Here is a 6,000-nt window from a genome sequence, read left to right as displayed (position 1 = left end):
TTTCAATGACATTTTGTGTGAACAAACTCTTCCAGATTTCACTTCTCTTTTCCAAAAAGAGTCTCTCCAAACTTCCAAACTGAATCTCAATTGATAGTTCTTTGCAACGCAACAAACTGGATGCATATAGCTGTAATTACAGCATGTAGTTGCCTGTGCAACCAACATTGCCAATTTACTTAGCAAATAGTCAATTAAGGAACGTAGGAAGTATAACTTATGAAAGACGCTTTCTTCTCTGAATTTAAGCATGATAGTGGCAGTTCTGCTATAATGCAATAGTGGCATTCCTAAGAAGCTTTGGATTATAGAAAATTGTTTTATTTATGAAAATTGTATTATAACAATATTTGTGTCAATAGGGCAAATAGGATAGGAAGATTCAGACTAGCAATAACATTTTTTTGGCAATATTTTCAAACCTTTTCTAAAGCAATAAATCTACTTTTGTATTACTGCAAGCTAAAAATACTAAAGAATATATGCTCCAATGTTTAATGTCATTTCATTGCACGTGTCAAAATAATTGATTGCTTGTCACTTTCTATGACCACTTGCAGAGAAAGATGCAGGCTCTGTTCTTTAGAGACCATGTTATCTGATTACTACCAGGAGGTTACCAGGAATTCATTTTTTTCCCTGAAGCTTTTTTTTTCCAAGACAGATGTTTTTCTTCCTGCTGGCAATTACCAAAGTAACTTCTAAATGATTTTCTTGTTCCTGGTCCAAATCGTGTTATAACGCAGTTAGCCTGTATAATGCAAATAGTGTTCCCCAATTCATCACTCGTGTTATATCCAAATTGTGCTCTAGAAATGCACGTTATAGGAAAATAGCCTACAATTTCACCAGAACGTGTAGATAGTTAACAAGAAATTTGCGTTACAAATCAATCTGAGTCACTGACACTTGAAACAAGTTTCATTGTACAGTGGGATTACCCAATCATGTCCATTTTGTTCTTGGAATAGAATCCTCAATAAGCAGCGTTAATTTTAAGATGATTGTTCTTTATTCTGGAATTGCTCCACACTGAAGAAATAATTCTCTCCATTTTTCCTTCAAACAATTCTAATATTTTAAACATTTCAGTATTTAATTTCTAAATACAGTGGAAAACACATCAATTAATTTGGCCATAACTCACTCCTCGAAGCATTGGTATTATTCTAGTGTATTAGGTCAATGTATAACTGTCCCTTGAAGACTAGATGCACTGCAATGTCAACCACCCAACAAAATAACATAAAAACAGAAGTGTTGAAACACTCAGCAGGTCAGGCAGCATCTGTGGAAACAGAAGAGGGTTTATGTTCCAGGCTGAAGACACTTCTCCAGTTATGATTGTGGGTCTTTGAGCTGAAATGTTTACTCCGTTTCTCTTTCCACAGGTGCTGCCTGACAGTTTCCAACATTTTCTGTTTTGTATCATTTTTCCACTATGAGCAGATTTTAATTTTTATTCATTCCAGTAAAATGCAATGCTTAGTGAGGCTGTGGTGGTGGGGGGGTTTAATTTAGTCTCCAACACTGGGGTGCTTTGGCGTCTGTTATTCACATGGCTGATGATTGATAAAGCCCAATATTTATATATCCCTCTCCTTTAATAATTTAGGATGTAGCAAACATAGAGTGTAAGTGTAAATTGTCTTGCAATATTTCCTCAGTCATAGTTGTTGATCATCCAATTTATTATAAAGTGACTCTGAAGTTAACCCATAGAATAACATGGGGTGTAGCTGTCATTGACAAGATATAAGTATTAACACAGTATTTTCCAATACTGTACATTCATGAGTTTAATTCATGGTACAACCTTCTCTAAGTTTAGATCTGGAGCTTCTTGTATTGAGCTATAAAAAAGTTGCAGATTCAATGTGTATTTTACATAAATCTTTACATAAAGCAGCTAGAATGCCTCTTCTTTTGACACCTTCTTACACGTGGGATTCGTTACCCAGACATATTGGTGCATCTGTCCACTGTGGGGACTTAACATTTGGTAATTGTCAAACTGAGTTTACATAATCATCTAGTGCCAGATGTGGCTCATCCAAATGATGCATAATTTTATTTCCCTCTCTGCCAATAAATCCTCCTACTACTCCAGCTTCATCCAAAATTAGAAAGTTTAAAAAAATTCCTACTCCACGATAAACTGTCTGTTTTGACCTTTCTCCCTTTTCCCATCTCTTTTCTTCTCCATTTGAGTTCAGGAAACAAATGTATTTATTTATTTCCAAAAACATGAGCTGATTGACTAATTTGCGTAAGTCATTCTCTCTGTGTGCTGATAATAAAACTACCATGACCTTCTGGACTGAAGATGAGTCACAGCTTACGGCGGAGATTTGTGTCTTGATGGAAAGAATATCTATCTATTCTATTCTATACATAACTAAAACTTTGATCTTGTGCTCTTCAGGTTTGCGCGATTTTTCTATTTGCGCTAAAACGGTATATGATAGCACTCCGATTTTTCGCCTTCTTACTCACTGATCGCCTGTGCTGCGATTGCAACAAGTTTCATTCCGACCAATGGTATATTGTAAAGGTTATTAAGGTTTAAAAATTATAAAAATTGCGCATGCGAAGATTGCTGTCAGTCACCACCACACAGATTGGTCTCCTCTCCTGTCACTCAGGAAGGGGCGTCGAGGGGGGGAGGGAGGGAGAGGGGAGAGAGGGAGGAGGGAGGGGGGAAAGAGGGGGAGGGAGTGGAGTAGAGGGGTGGTGGAGTGCAGGGGGGGATAGGGAGGGGGGTACAAGGAGGAGGGGGACAGGGAGGGGTGGATTTATTGGGTGGGGGATAGGTGTGAGTGGTGGAATATTGCGTTGACGGAATGGGTTGCATTGGAGGAACAGGTGAGTGGTGAAATATTGCATTGGAGAATGGGTTGCGTTGGGGGACCAGGCCTCCCATGTGACAGGGATCCCACTTAGTCCAGTTAGTTATAAATATATTCTTGAAAAACTGCAACATTTCTACTGATTCTTGAGAAATCATGATCTATGATCACTCAAAGTGCAGAAAGAGCATTCAAAATGGCAACATGAACCTAGTGTTCATGCATTGGGAGCACATAGAAGATCAACGCAAGTGGTGGGCCACCTCTCAAAATAACTACCCGTCTGTCATACCCTGCATTTCCTGGCCCATTTATGGAATAATCTATTGTCCCCACACTGTCTTCTTCAGTAACTTTGAAATTCACAAAATCAGAGTGGAAGCAAGTCACCCTTCATCTTGAGAGACTGCCTTCATACTGAAAACTATTTGGAAATATAAAGCCAGGAACATGGAACAATACAGCAAAGACCAGGCCATTTGAGCCACATCATCAGTGCTGAATATAAGACCAAGTGCAACTAATTTCCTCTGTCTGCTCATAATCCCTATTTCCTCATTTCCTGCATATCTGCCGATCTAAAAGTCTGTGAAACATCACAATAATATTGGCTATCCCTCACTGCCTTTGGCAGAGCATTCCAGGCATCCACCAGTCTTTGTGTAAATACTTGCACTGCACATCTCCTTTGATCTTTCCCCCTCGACCTTAAAGGTATGCCCTCCAGTCTTTGACATTTCCACCCTGGGGAAAAAGGTTCTGACTATCCTCACTTTCATAGGTTTCTCCTCAACATCCGGTGCTCCAGAGGAAACAACCCAAGTTTGTCCAACCTTTCATTACAGCTACGTATCCTCTAGTCAGCATTCTGGTAAATCTTTGCTGCACCCTTCCAAAGCCTTCACATCCTTTTTGTAACGAGGTGACAAGAACTGCACACAATAATCCAACTAACCGCACCCAATACTCCAAATAACTGCATACAATACTTTTAATAACTACACATAATACTGCGCATAAATAGCTGCACATTACTGTGCACAATACTTCTGAAGAAGGGTCGCAACAAAAAAAGTCGCCTATTCTTCTTCCTAAAAGTCACCTTCCTTCTCTCCATAGATGCTGCCTCACCCGTTGAGTTTCTCCAGCATTTTTTGTCTACCTACAATACTCCAAAAGTTCAACCTACTTCTTCAAAGATCCCTGGATCAGTGAAATGTGTTTCATGTAAATCACTATTCCAGGTACTTACAGTGAGATTTGCGACTGTTCACTCTGATTAAAGGGCCTGTCTCACCAGCATGTGATTGCATGTGTATAGCGCGACCAAACGTGGTGGCTTGAGTCGTATGGCCTCGCGGGGCCGGTCCCACTTCCAACCGCGGAGCCGTCAGGAGCTGTGCACGGCTGGTCACAACATCATACTCACCAATCAGCTGGGCAGGAGGTGGGCCGAATGAATTTGGACGTCGCACGGCATCGGACAGTTACGTCATCACGCAACGGCACGCCGGGCGGTGACGTAATAGCGCAACACCACGCGCTAGGCGTACGCCGTCGAGATGCTGCGTACACCTGTCGAGGCACTGCGTACGGCCTCAATGCAGCTGCGGGCCGACAGGCCATTGCCGCACGGAATATTTGCACAGTGTCAATTTTTCGGAGCCCCGCGCGATGTCGGGACCAGCCCCGCACAACTCCATACGGCTCCGCCAATCGAAGTGGGACCAGCCCCGCGAGGCCGTACGGCTCAAGCGACCACGTTAGGTCGCGCTCGCCGCATGCAGTCGCATGCTGGTGGGACGGGCCCTTTAATGAACTTCAGGTTCCATACATCAGTCCAATGCAAGGGACCTTCACCAGCAAATGCATATGCTATGAAAGATTTAGTAGCATTTGTGTTACAAATTGGATATATTACAATTACTTTGTAGCAGCCAGCTCGTATGAAAGAAGCAGGAGCTCTGGTGATGGCATTTGAGCCAGTATTTACTTATGTTGCTAATATAACTTGATGCAGAATTCCTACCCGAAATAATTGCTCCAATTGATTTGCCACAATATGAGACTGCCTTAAAGATAGACAATTGAAAGATTTTTTTTAAACTGTGCGACATACTTTAATGGTACAATATTCAGACATTGTACCTTTCAGACACTATAACACAGTAACATAGTATTTTTTTTGCTATTTGATGGTTCTACTCAAACTGCAATCAATTGTACTGATGTGTTTATATCCAACTGTCTCTCTTGGAAGCGTGAACGTGATATTTATCCGGTATTTATATCCCTTAGTCCGTTCAGTAAAAACACCGACTAGAATACTTTAAATCATCCTTTATTTCACCATGGTGACCAGGTTTATCTGTAGCGCCAAGGGAAGCTCTCCCATTGGATCACGGAAAAAACACATAGAAACATAGAAAATTAGGTGCAGGAGTAGGCCATTCGGCACTTCGAGCCTGCACCGCCATTCAATATGATCATGGCCTATCATCCAACTCAGTATCCTGTACCTGCTTTCTCTCCATACCCCCTGATCCCTTTAGCCACAAGGGCCACATCTAACTCCCTCTTAAATATAGCCAATGAACTGGCCTCAACTACATTCTGTGGCAGAGAATTCCAGAGATTCACCACTCTCTGTGGGAAAAATGTTTTTCTCATCTCAGTCCTAAAAGATTCCCCTTTATCGTTAAACTGTGACCCCTTGTTCTGGACTTCCCAAACATCGGGAACAATCTTCCTGCATCTAGCCTGTCCAACCCCTTATGAATTTTGTAATTTTCTATAAGATCAGTCAGCTTCAGGGAGTCTCAACGACTTCCGCCCAGGTGGCACTCACCCCTGTCATCGCAAAGTGCTTTGAGCAGCTGATCTTGGCTCACCTCAAAGCCAGCCTCCCCCCCACACTGGACCCCCACCAGTTTGCCTACCGGACCAACAGGTCTACAGAGGACGCCATATCTGCGGCCCTACACTCTGCCCTGACCCACCTGGACAGCAATAACACCTACATCAGGTTGTTGTTCAATGATTTCAGCTCCGCCTTTAACACTGTCATCCCCGCCAGCTTGATCACCAAACAGAGGAGGAGGAGCCATCTTGGTGAACGGCTGCTAGCCAGCAGCCGTCCGTTTTAAATTCG

The sequence above is a fragment of the Amblyraja radiata genome, chromosome 6 (genome assembly GCF_010909765.2).
Source record: "Amblyraja radiata isolate CabotCenter1 chromosome 6, sAmbRad1.1.pri, whole genome shotgun sequence".
Taxonomy (NCBI): domain Eukaryota; kingdom Metazoa; phylum Chordata; class Chondrichthyes; order Rajiformes; family Rajidae; genus Amblyraja; species Amblyraja radiata.
This window is presented reverse-complemented; position numbering follows the sequence as displayed.